The sequence below is a fragment of the Rhea americana genome, unplaced genomic scaffold, assembly GCF_003343005.1.
Source record: "Rhea americana isolate MKP2758 unplaced genomic scaffold, rheAme1 scaffold_34, whole genome shotgun sequence".
NCBI lineage: Eukaryota > Metazoa > Chordata > Aves > Rheiformes > Rheidae > Rhea > Rhea americana.
This window is the reverse complement of record NW_028186468.1, coordinates 4716418-4730102: the sequence shown is the minus strand read 5'-3', so window position 1 is coordinate 4730102 and position 13685 is coordinate 4716418.

Here is a 13685-nt window from a genome sequence, read left to right as displayed (position 1 = left end):
CTTGCAAAGCAACATTTGATATGACTCCGCAGCTTCATGTGAGAAATTTTTAAGYTAACTCTAGATGGATATACATGGTGCAAATTAGAGATACCACAGTGAGTCCTGAAAGGAGCAGTCATTGTGGTTGCCCTAGTTATTATGTCTCACAGCTACAATAATTAGYTTCTCCTTTTGGGGTAGCTCAGCTATTTCTGCACTGCTTTCTGTCCTGCAAAGTAAACACAGATATTGATTTCAGTGAGACTTAAGACTCAGCACAAGTAAGGGCTTGCTYGATACCAGACATATCTTATTTTACTGAAGTCTTCTGCAAACCAGCTATATATGTTTATGTGGCACATCAGCAGACTGTTATTGAAYACATTTCTGTTTCTCTTACTTTCATTTTCTCATCTGTTCTATTTTCTTGAAACTAAGCATTCTTTCCTGTGATAGTGATCTACTCATCATTAAAGGAAAGAAAATTACATAGAGTGCATAGCCTTCCTTCTACCAATCAAGATCTTCAACCTTGGTTTCATGCATATATTCTTGTGATATTTCACACAGCCTTAAAAACTGTGAGTTCCAGAGTGTTTTGAACACAAGATTTTGTACAAGAAACAAGAAAACTGGGAACTTACTGAAGAGTTGAAGACACAGAACAGCTGACCTAAATCCCTTAGAAACATCTAAATATTTTGAGGCATCCTTTTCAGGATACTGACCTTGTACTCTTATGTGCCTGTTTGTAGTGAAGACATTATTCTAGTATTTTTCTCTTAACCCTTTACATGTCCCCAATATAAACACTGATTCCTTTATTTACCTGTTTCCTTTCTGTGCAAARTAACTGCACTGAGGTTTCTAATAAGTACAGATATTTCTTCTTTGCCTTTATCTGTTGAAGAGAGTCAGGAGGTTATAATGAGGAAATGTTTACTTATATTTTTATGAAGATATGTCCTATCAGTATTTTCAGTAAAAAACACTCAATATTGTGCCTGCTGTAATATCCTGTATTGTCATATATTGCCTTGTTAGGAATACCATGTCACCTCTCTTGCTTTCATGTGTTGAATGTAGCCCAAAAGACACTCTGAGGAAAGAGGGCTTCCCGGAGGGTGGTGAATATACATAACCCCTTTATTTTTCTAGTAAAATCTGCCAAAATTCTGCTGCTGACATATAAAGTGCTGAAAGCCATTTGACAATGTGACTCTCTAATAAGTTTCCCCTCTTAAGTTATGGAAAATGTTCTCTTTCTCTGTATCTATAAATGTTTCTGGGCCCATAGAGGAGAAATACATTTTTAACGTTTCTTTAAAGTGACTAGCAAGTGTATCTTTTTTACCTGCTATMCAATATATAATTCAAATGGCAATAAAATTATTCAGCTTCTGCCATAGGTCAAAAGCAGCCTCCCCCTGTGCACAGACTCCTTTAGTCTTAGAGATTCAGAACTTCATTATAAATTTTCCCTGTCTTCTACCCCAGCAGAAAGTACAACTTCTAAAGAAGCCATAGAGTAAACATAGTTATAATCTAACAATGAGTATCTCATTCCACTTTTCCTGCCCCCCCCAACCCAAAACTAACAGAACTGTTATTTTTAAAAGATACTTAGCAATAACTTCTTCTAGGAAAACTGAATTCTTTCTTATCTTAATCTTATTTTTGTAATTGCTRTTTGAAAATGTGGTAACACCCATATTTTATTTTTATGTGCGGAAATGTGAACATCAGTTCTCTATGTATCATTCTTCCTGCATCAGGAGTCTAACAGATATCTTGGAAAGGTGACTTGCAAGGACAGATTACAAAAACTACAACTGTTTATCCTGAAGAAGAAAAGAAAACTGGAGGACATGAAAACAGTCTTCAGATATTTAAAAGAGGAAGGGAATAATTTATTCTCCTTGTGCAGATASCCAAGAAGTTAGGGATTTGCATTTATCATTAGAATTTTCCGATGGTAGGGTACAATTAAGCATTGGAATATGTTGGAATATGTTTGATTTTGTCACATAGCATGTGTTGCTCAATACTCACTCAGAAAAAAGTCTGTTGTCTACCATTTCCAGATTCTTAGAGATCAGCATTATGTGAYGTAAGGGGTTACAAGAAGTTCATACCTGCAAAAATAGTAGCTCCACACAAAGCTACACATTTAATCAGGCAGGAACAGAAGAGTTCAGTGACAGATATGAGAGGTCATTAGAATAACACATTCCACTTGTGTCTACATCACATGTGATTTGAAGTACCTAATATTTCGAGATGGGAGGGAGACGGGCAGTGGGATAATAGTGGAAGATTCACTTAAAATTTCTATTCAGTGAACACTAGCTATCAAAATAACATTATTAAAATAGTACACTTTCAGCACTGCATTATTTTGTGTACTGTAATTTAGACAGTTGTACTCTCTGGTCACCCTCCTTGGAGATACACTTTGCCTGCAGGTGACAAAGCTTAGCTTCAGACTGACCAACCAGATGACTGAGGGGTCATCTGCAAGCATTTTTGAAGCAATACCCAAAGGGAGATTGGTTTTCGTTCAGCAAAAGACATCTGCAAAGAGAAATTAGTGCCGTTCTAATATACCAGCCAAAATAAATTGCTTTTCTCATTTGCAACATGTAAGAGAGTATGTGTAATTTTCCCAGCAGAATAAGGSAGTAAGATGAGCCCTGACTGATCTGTTGCTGGGCTGAGACAGATTTACTCTCTGACATCTATCTTAAAAACAATAAAATCAAACAGCAGATAATCAAGAGAATGACTATGAGCATGAAGAAAACTTTGTTCTGAAAATGACCAAAATAGAATGTATCTGTCATTTCTGCAGAAGAGATGATAGAAGGGGCGATAGTATTCACATTCCTACCCAGTCTCCATCTGAAATGTAATTTTCTCGTGCGATGGAGCTGTAAAATATTTAAATATTCAAGTTAATAATAAGAGGATAGAAGTTCTTATTTCTCAGCCATCTCTTAAAAAGATAGAGGAATAACAAGTACAAGTGTAATGTAAAATACTGTGTTGCAAAATACAGGAATTTCATGAGAAGATTAAAAAGCTTCACCTCTAACTGTAGTGTTATTAGCTCTAGTTCAGTAAAAAATACATTTGGTAATGCTAATGAGAGATTTTTTCATAACTCATTAACATCACATTTTTATTATTGTTCATTAAAACAAGAGTGAAAAATTACGAGTGAATCCTGTGTGCTTACYTTAATTACTTTGAGCACTTTTCTAACTTTCAAAATGCATTCACAAGTTTATAATGTTATGCAAGCCACTAATTATATTTATTACAAAATTATTTAAAATTACGAACTCAGTGGCTAAATATACTTTTAATATTGCCAAGAATGTTTCTCAGAGAAACACTAGGTTCAATGATTATCCTTCCTTCTTTTTCTTTTTTGTATGGAAAGAGGGGAAAAATGATGAGGACTCACAAGATCCATCTGGGCAAGTTCATATTTTATTCTCTTCTCAGGAGGAAATCTTACTTCATTGTGAAGATGGATGCTGACTAGGAAGCCCTGTGGAGCCTTATGCATCATAGAATCAATTTTACTCATGTGATTCTGTATTGTTGAAGAATACAAGAATTGTATTACAAATTTCTTTGCCTAGAAAATGTAATTTGTGAGGTAAGGTGGATTTTTGCTTTCTTTTCATGTGAATAATTCAGTTGTTCTCCAAATTCAAGTCTATTTATCCCAAATTATTTCTGAATTTGCATTTAAATGAAAAAAAAATAGCTGAATAGTTCCACCTTAAAGTATTTTGGCAGTGGATGATATTACTTTGGCCCTTAATTTGACAACTTAGGGCCAAAAGAATTCATCATGGACTCAGGAGCATGTGGGAATCCTCTCTTCCTAGACAGCGAAGAACTCTTCACCTGCCAAAGGTAAAAGGCCAAAAAGTGCTTTGGAATAATATTTTTCTCAGTCTCTTCTGTTGACATTCTTCCCATTTGTGAAAATAATTAAACAAGTTGTAATAAGTTATCCCACATGCACGTCTTCAGGCGCAAGGTTTTAGATCTGCAAGTCAGTGATTTAACTTAAGAAATTCCCACACCCATTTTGCCTCCTGCACCTCATTCCTCCCTYGCTCTGTTCACTCCCTTCCTCAAACTGTGTTGATAGACCTCTTTGGAGAGTCATGGTGTAACCTGGATCACAGAAAGGATTTTGATTAACAATAAAAACACCATTAAAAAGGAGTTTAGCTAAAGAAATATTACTTTATGTATATTTTAAGTGATTCTACTCTAACTTTGAGGAAATAGAAATAAGACAAAGACTCCTTAAGCGGGCAAGTACATTCTCCTGTAACGAGCAGATATTTCTTTCACAAAGGTCACCTGTGTAACTTGAGTTGCAATGTCACTATTTTTCTTCTCCAAGGTTCTGACAGGGCACATGACAGGAACTATTCWCTATTTATTTCAGGAATTATTTAGAGTCATATAGATACAAAGACAAGTGTGTGTTTGTCTAAACCATGGATTATATTTTCTACCTGAACAGGCAGAAACCAGGTAAAAGTGTGATTCACCATTTGCTGTTGGATGATTTATAAAGCTGTAAAAACCAATAGCAGAGAAAACAATAGCAACCAAACCTGCTGACTCTTCGGCTTGTTCCCTGGCTAGCTTTACAGGACAAGAAGATCCTCAAAATGGACAATGTGATATGTGAGGGAGAACACAAATTTATGACTTTGCTTCTTCAGCTTGCAGTTCTAAACATTTTAGCTTCTCCGTGGTACAGTGATGTTTCTTCACAACAGCCTGACTGACTGCGGAGCTTGGATCTGCTTTCTGTAGGGACTTACATGGCTCAGAAGGTCATGGGTGCTTTGTGCTTGGCTAAATCTTAAATTGCTAATGTCAGTGAGGATGAAGGGAATAACTGCAGCTGGTATGCCTTGCTTGTATATGTTTGCAGACGGGATCCCTGTATACATTCCATAAATGCTTTTAAAATCGGTTCCCATTAAACAAACCAGCATGTGCTTAGGGATTTCAGTAGTCGGCTAAAAGTAATTTTCTTCCAATCAAGTCAGTTTTAAAAGGGTATGTGTTTCCTCTATTATAAACATGCTGTTATGCTTTGGAAGACAAAGCCCTAGTTTTCCTCTCCCCACTGCTCCCTCCCCTTCTTGAGTATACCCCCTGCTCTGGAATGCAAGACTTTTTATTCACATCTTCTTTCATTCCAAAGTTTTCAGAGTCATGCCACAGTGGTGGGAACAGTGAAACCAGGCAGCGTATCATAACTTTCACTTAACAACCAGAACTCAAAGGAGACGAAGACATTGACTGCAGAATTGCATTATTTGGAACCAGTGAGTGTTAGAAAATAAAAAGCCCTTCTTGCCCCTTGCTATATTAAGCTCATATTGTAAAATAGAACAAAATGTATGAGAAATCAGTGGCATAATCAGTGGAAAAAAAGGTTTTGGTTACTTTATAGTATTAAACAGAAGAATTTTATTTTAGTGTAAATAAAATTATTTTAAGAAATTTTGTCTTTAATAAAAGTTTACATAGGTATGCTGCAGAACTGCCATTCCTTACAAGAAAAATACCTACATGAAAAACTGAAAAGACAGTTTGATATTTTCTATTTACTACTACCCCTGTCTGTGAAGGTTATGTTATTCTTTGATCCAATACAAAGTATGTATGTGCTGTGATTATCATTTATCTTTACAAGGATATAAAGCAGAATATGCAGTCTAGACTTCAGGCCTTATCCTGCTCATCTCTGGAAACTTACTACAAGTTGCTTATGCCTAACAGTTTGTGTTGGATTAGATGGAATGTGTTATTCTCAGCCTTTTTGTAATTTTTGCTTTTTTGCTCTCTAATATTAAATTGTTTTTAAATACAATTACAGAAAGTTGTAGACTATTTGTGATAAATTTTATAGAGTGCTTGTCAAGTTTATTGGTGGTTGGTGGAAAGGCAGTTGACCGTAAGTTAGAACCCTCCTAAGAAGAGCAAAGTTTACAGTTTTGTATTTCATRTTGTATTTTGGTTTTCACCTCTTTTTGTCTGGAAGTCGGATACAAGTTATCTGCTGCAGAAAACAACCTAGAGAGGTAGATATCTTTTGCCTCTTCTTTCCTAGGAGGAAGAGAAGAGGAAGATGGACTTAAGCAAAGAACCTTCAGCAGTTTTACTGGTATGTTAGTTGCAAGTACAACTACTATCTTTTGAGCCAAATGATAGTCATTCATCCCTCAGTTTTCACAATATGCTTTCACAGGATATTTTTCCAATAACGTACTGAATAAAGCCTTAGCAATTAGGATGCTTTTGAGCTACTGCAGTCACAGTATTTGAAAGAAAATCAAGGAAGATGGAACTCTTTTTCATGGCCTGTTTTTTTACTTGTTCACAGGCAATACTGCCATTGAGTCTGAGGAGTAAATAGAGAAGGAGCGTTGAACATAGGATATGAAGTAACACTGCTTATTTATGTTCCAGACAATAGTAACTTAAATGGTCTTCCTTCCACATTTAGTAGCTCTAATGATACCTCTTGCTAAGATTAGTGTAGTGCACTTTAGCAGCTGGAGGCCAGTGCATGATCTGAGAGTTCAAGGACAAACTGTAGAATATAATGCATGAGGGACTCAGCATTATTGCCTGTTAAATGGCTGCATCAGAAGAGTAAAGATTTTTCATGTATGTGTGCTTACAGGTTAAATTTCAGCTTAGCAGGAGCTTATTTTTATTACAGATAGAATGTGTATGTTATACTTCTAAATTAAAAACCTATGCTTTGTTTATAGCACATTCTGTTTGGATATATGACATGGAGAGCATTTTCATACTGATTCCAGATCTATCATCTTGTAGTACATTTATTTTGCAGAAAAAATGTTTCTAAATTTATTTATTTTTTAAGGCTACAAATTTTAGATATAACAGATCATTTTTATTACATTTAGAAAAAAAATTGCCTAAGGAAGAATCAGTTACAAAAGCTCAGTAACAAACATGTATTGACAAGTGTTACTAAAATTCATACTCATACAGGCGTATTTTATGAAAAATATCCTTTTCTGTTCCATATCCTCCACACACAGAAATCCTCACTGAATTGTTGGCACTGATGTAGTTATGAAATAATACCACTTACCTGGTCTTTCTACTACACAGTTTCAATTGGCAAAGGAATTCTTTACACTCTGTTCTAAACCACTTTGCTGCTGTTAATTTTAAGAGCCACAGGGTCCTCTGGGGGTAAAGCAGCTATGCAAGTGCAACGTCATTAGGAGAAATGGAATTGCCAAGTTAGTTCTTATGCCTTCTGGTACGCAAGGTGCCTTTAAAAATCCATTTCAAGGGCCATGACATCTTACGTGCAAAATTGTCAGCATTACTACCTGAGCTAAATGCGCACTTTGTAGCCATGATAAAATATAACCTTTATTCCAGGTACGAAAGCAAAATGATAGAGCACAAGGAATGTGAATGTGACTTTTTTAATATTTATAAGTTACAGATTCATTAATTCATCAGGAAACTCTGGGACAGGTCATGATTCCCTTCTAGCCAACTTTGGTTTGGTACAAAAGTGGTAATTATCTCCAGTCTTAATGACAGTAGCAGAAAATGTGTGATTTCATTGGTGTAGTGGTTACTAGCAGATGGTAAGACCTCTTCTAGTCCTTAAAAAAAACTGGGACTGGAAGAGCAATACTTATAAAACCTCCCTAGTCATCAGGATGTCTTAATGCTCACCCAGACAGTTTTTAAGTTTAAGGGTCACTGTCATCTGCCTTTGGCTAACCCCCCTCCTCTCCCCAAACCATATAAGTGAACACTTAAAAAGCTATTGTGCTTTTTCCTTTCTGCAAAGTAAATAAAGATTGTTACCTAGCACTTCTCTAAAGAACATAGTGATACAAGTGGCTGACATAAACATTCTCCTTGCTACTGTATACAAAAAGGTAAAAGAAATAATTTATCGGAGATAAAGAACTCGAAAGTACTTGTAGTTTTTCTTTTCTTTTTTTTTATAGATCTTTTAGTTGCTTATACCACCACTCTGAATAACCTGAATTCTTAAGATTCCTGAAATTCAGACTCAAATCATATTTTTACAGATTCTTGGTTCCTTTTTTAATCAATTGAACTCTTTCTTTGCCAGAATAAGTCCTGCTCCACTGGAGAAAGGTTTATAAAACCAAGTACTTTAAGAGTTGAATGAAAATACAGAATCCAACACATACAAACACCAGTGTATTTGAAATCAAGATCTGAATTTTGCACAAAATACCTATTTTTACTCCTATTATTAGCCTGGGACAGTAAATATATGGCTTTGTCAGCAGTTACATAAACTTTTCACAAGTGGTCAGTTGCAAGCTGTATTATGCCACTAATGTGTGAAAAAAAAACTAGAAATTCTAACAAAATCTGATATACTTGATGACAAGATATGATTATATGATGTTCTTAAGAACAGACACACACCTTAAAAACCCATTGCTTCAACTCAGTGGTTTTCTTTACATAGCATTTCACTCAGACCTTAATTATTCACTCACACTGAACTGACTGTTTTGGACTGTATCTTTCAGATGTGTTTGACCTAGGCACCCTTCACTGGTTGGGAATGAGAGGAACTGTGATGGACAGAGAATGTCTGTTGTTAGTTTTAGTTCTGATAACCAAAATTGGATCCAACTGGCAGAACGTTGTTCTGGTATTTTGTATGCAATCTGCTCCATCCTTTGCATGGATGTGAGAAGGAAATTGTAATGACTGGCTTGATAATGCAAAAAGCAGATACAGCCTCCATCTTGAAGAACTTATATATAGCTCAAAAAATACAGATCAATAAAGTGGTTCTACTTTACTAAACAAGGTTTTCACTGAAGATGATCATTTTCAAAAACCACAGTCTAGAGTAAAAAAAAGGCTATACAGAGGATAACCCTATTACAATAGTTAAGGGTTTGTATTTGTAGGATTCAAAGAATAAAGATAAAATTTGAGAATTAATACAAAAATACATGGATGAAGAAGGGATTCCAAACACAGGAATTGCCTCCAGTAGGCTCCAAGCAAAAAGTGGAATGTATGAAAAAAGGATGGAAGAAAGAAACTGGTTGATGAAATGAGTGTAACACAGAAGTAGTATAGTAAACAAGAAAAGAATTCCATATGGTTCAAACATGAGCAGACTCTTAGAGACAGTCTAACGATTAAGTGCTCAGAGAAGAAAGCAAGTCAATACTGAAACTTAATCAAAATCTGAGTGCCAAATGTGGATGTTAATTCAAGCTGCTGATGCCTGAATGAACTGAAGAGGAAAAAGATGGAAATTGGGGAGGCTATGGGGCTAGGGATAACACTCAAGGCAACATAAGTATGAAAGAGAACCTGGAWTTAGCACATATACTTACAATATTGTTTTAGGATGCTCCTCAGAATAACACCTATTAAAGTAGCCATGTTTAACTTGCTCTTTGAAAATCCACATTGCTGGACCCTATTTGCCACCAGATCATCCCCGTTGCATCCACATGAAACTCTGAGTGAGCTAACTTCAAAAATGTTGATACTAGCAGTCACACTATGGATTTTTAGGCACCATATTGATATTTGATCTGGTCACTGTCCTGTTCCAAAGATCTTGCCTACCTTGGCTTATCAATCTTTGCTCTGACATTTTTCCTACAGATGTTCCAATGAGCTATTACTAACACCTAAACTAGGCACTGATGAAGAACACATGGTGAATTTGGCTAAAGGTTATAATTTTAGAAGCTCTTAATCAATCAGTTTTTCTGATGTATGTCCATAGGACTGTACTATGAAGTTACACTGATCTCCTTGCTTCATTACGATTGTTTGTATCATATTGGGATGATGTGCAGTTCATGTTTAGAATCTAAAAATCCCATAAATATTGTGAAAGAAAAATGAACAAATACACTTATGAAAAAGGTGATTTCCCTGTGACTTCCTACTGGTTATCATGAATACAGTTGTATCTTTAAATATCCAGTCAGCTGTGCCCAGCTGTTTTCTCAGGATATGTCATTAGCAAATTGTAAGAATTAAAAAGGTCTCTGTTTTCTTTCTTTGATTTTTTAAAGTTTTCTCCATGAAATAGGTACAAACAATGAAAGCAGTGTGAAAGAATTTCTATTTCATGTGGAAAGAAATGTAACTACAATAGAGTGTTATGCTACTTAAAACAAATAGCACATTGCTATTATATCATTTTCTAACATAGCAGTGCATGTTGCACTATAAAACTATTTAAAAACCCATTTGTTGTGTACTTAGGCCCCCGCAGAAAGACAAGTTTCCTTTTTCTGCTTTCTCCTCTGCATTCACACAAACTTACCAGGCATCTCCCTCAAAGTATTTTTGGCAAGATAAAAGAGTTTTACAACTCTGGGGAAAATAACCTTACTATTGCTCTTAACTATCCCCTTGATACTTTCATAAAAATGTTAGACCAAACAGAATCTCTCCAGGAAATTCCTAAACTCTAACCTTTCAGGGTCAGAGAATGCAGCAGACAGTTTGTTGTCTTGAACAGTGACCTCAGTGCAGTTCTACTCCAAACAAACTTTTAGATGCTATCTATGTATTATCTCAGGGGAATTCAGTGCTAACCCTTAGAGATCAACAGTAGCACTTTTTGTACCACTTTCTTCACTTTCTACAAAGAATGAGGAAATGACTCTCAAATCTAGTAGGTTTTATATATAGCAATGTACTGATTCTCTTAGAATAGCCCCAGTTATACAAAATTTCTGTATTGCAAAAGATGCCTGCAAAGCTAAAATGTGCAATATTTCAGACTTTATGATGGGAACGATTTTGAAGCAAGAGCAGTATTTGTGAACACTTGATTTTTTTATAGGACTGAAAAAGACTTCCTGGGTCACTAAGAACACATTATGTTGTATAATTTCTTGCATAAATGTAGGAAATCCCTTCCTAAAAGTAGTTTAAAAAGATTTCCTTCCTGATTTCAAGTAAGCCATTATCAGCGAGTATTAACCTCAGGATTCTCAGGTAAAGTACAAATTAGAAAGCCTTACAGAGATCACTTTTTTGTTCTTCTATGGAAATAAGCTTCAAGAGAAAAATGCCTTGTTTAACATTTCTGGAGATTTCAGATTCTGTCCACTCAAACTTACATAGTCCTTATTATCCCATTACCATATATGCTGTGTAAAAGAAAGTTTTGCTCTTACGTTTATTATTCAAAATGCGAAAAAAGAAAAAAAAAGAAAAAAGAAGAGAGAAGAGAGAAGAGAAGAGAAGAGAAGAGAAGAGAAGAGAAGAGAAGAGAAGAGAAGAGAAGAGAAGAGAAGAGAAGAGAAGAGAAAGGAAAAGAGAAAAAGCTGTCTATGGACAGGATATTTTTATTTTTCAGTGAATTTGTCTGATATACCTAAATTGTCAAACTAATACCAATTGTTTGGACGAAATCATACATTATAGTCATCATAAGGGTCCACAATACTAATGTGTTTCTTTTGGTATAATTGAGATTTCAGACATCAAAAAATGCTGTTTGGGAGAAACTCCTTTGAATTCTTGGGACTTCTCAGAACAGCACACATTCCAGACTTTGATCAGTCTCTTCTAGAAAAATTACTCAATGACATCTCTTGCTATTTTGTCCACTAGTTTCTCCCAAAAGACTGAAACTTAAAGATCTCCAGTAGTGCTCCAGCTGTAAAAGCACACCTGTCAGWTTGAATTAGATTGACAGCTTCCTATAGTGAGGGGGCAGACTATGCCATTAACCTTCAAGCTTTACAAGAACCTTTGGTGTTCAGTTTTCGAATGTGACACACAACAACTGCATGTGAAGATGAAAAATGCTATGACGAGTCAACAAAGTACACTATTATTTGTCAGGAACTCTAGATGAAGATTTTTAAAAACTTTCTGTAATATTTGTAATGTGACAGATACAGAATTTTAAAAGTATGCATTTAGCAATGCAGTTGGTTTTGCAATTACCAATTGCATTTACCAATGCAATTACCAAGCAGTAGATTTTTAAGGTGAGATAGAGTGTTCGTGGCCTTRCAAACCATGGACTCGTTGGAAGCAGTGTTCAGCTAGACAAGAAAAATCTCTCTGGAATCTCTAAACCTGGCAGTGCACACGTGTGGAAGTAGGCAACACCGCTATGTCTTTGTGGCACTCTCATTTAGCCAGATATAAGGAAGTGGGGAATCAAAATGACCCYCTTTCCCCTCCCCGTCACGAGCTCTATGCCTAACAACAACATTCTGCACATAGCAGGAACAGCCTGTATAATCCGGACAGTAGGAAATCTGTAATGTGGTAACTATGGCACAGTAATATTACCTATATCTATTACTGCAGTTTTCTGTACCTTCGATAGTTTAATGAAGTTGCAGTCCAGCAGTTCAATCCGTCCTTCATATCAGGTATAGGCCTGTACAACCTCATTAACAGATAGTACCTTAAGCCACMATCACATCACATCAGATGCTTATCACTGTCACTTATACCATAGACATCATGACATATGTCCTTTAAAAAAAAAAGAAAGTTGACACATGGGCAAAGTAGACCAGAGCAGAGACAGAAATCTACTAATTAACGGCTCAAAAGAAGCAAAATGCTTGCTTTAGAGGGAAGAGGGCAAGTGTAGAACCATAAGCATAGAGAAGTTCTGTAAAGCTACAGTTTATATACGTAGTTACCACGTGAAAGAGTATACAGCAGAAAAATGGAGTGGATCATGAAATTAAATGTTGCAGCCAGCCCTTCGCTAAAACAATAAGAAGAAATCAAAGTTTCAAAAATAAATACATTGACTATATGCATTCCTCTTTATTCCATTTCAGTTTGCATTTCAAYTGGATGTAATAAATAGTGAAAACAAGGAGCTCAGTTTTATACAGAGCCAAGCGAATCCTTCTGTGAAGTGCAAAGAACTCAGTCCCTGTTTCCATTGACTCCTACAGGATCTGAGCATATTCAACTATTTGACTAAGACCTAATTGAAAGAAGTGTGGCAGATAAAATAATTTAGTGTCAGAAGCACGGTCCTCAGGAATAAACAGCAAATGTCTCAGTGAGTATAGTAATATATTTTTTTAGTTTTATGAACCAAATATACACTTCAGTCTTACGCATTATCTTTTGTTACTCAAAAAAACCTTTTCAAATCAAGCCTCTGAAGGAAGAATTCCTAGAAACAGTTGCCAGAGTTCTTCAGTACATAGATTTAAGACTACTCCCATGCTGCTAATGAAGTATTATTAATATCACACTGTTTAACTGTCATATTAGTCTGCTGTTCCTGACTGCAAAGCTATGCCTTGCTGAGGGATATTAGTTATCAGCACATTGTAAATGAGTATTTGTTGAATACTCATTTCAGTAGTGAAAGGAATTGAAAAACACAGTAATGTTTAGCTTAGACACCATGAAGAAAACTAATGTGATTAAAACCACCTTTTGCAAGCCTTTTTAGAAATATATAATAAAAAACATCCAATGTTTCCCTAAAAAAAAGATCTTAAGAATCAACAAGTAATGGAGTCCTCATCTTTTTATCTTTAAGACTAATGTCTGCACATTTTTCTTTAGTTATTTTACCCATCCCTCTCTTCCTCTTTCCGTTAGGCTTTTCATTGATG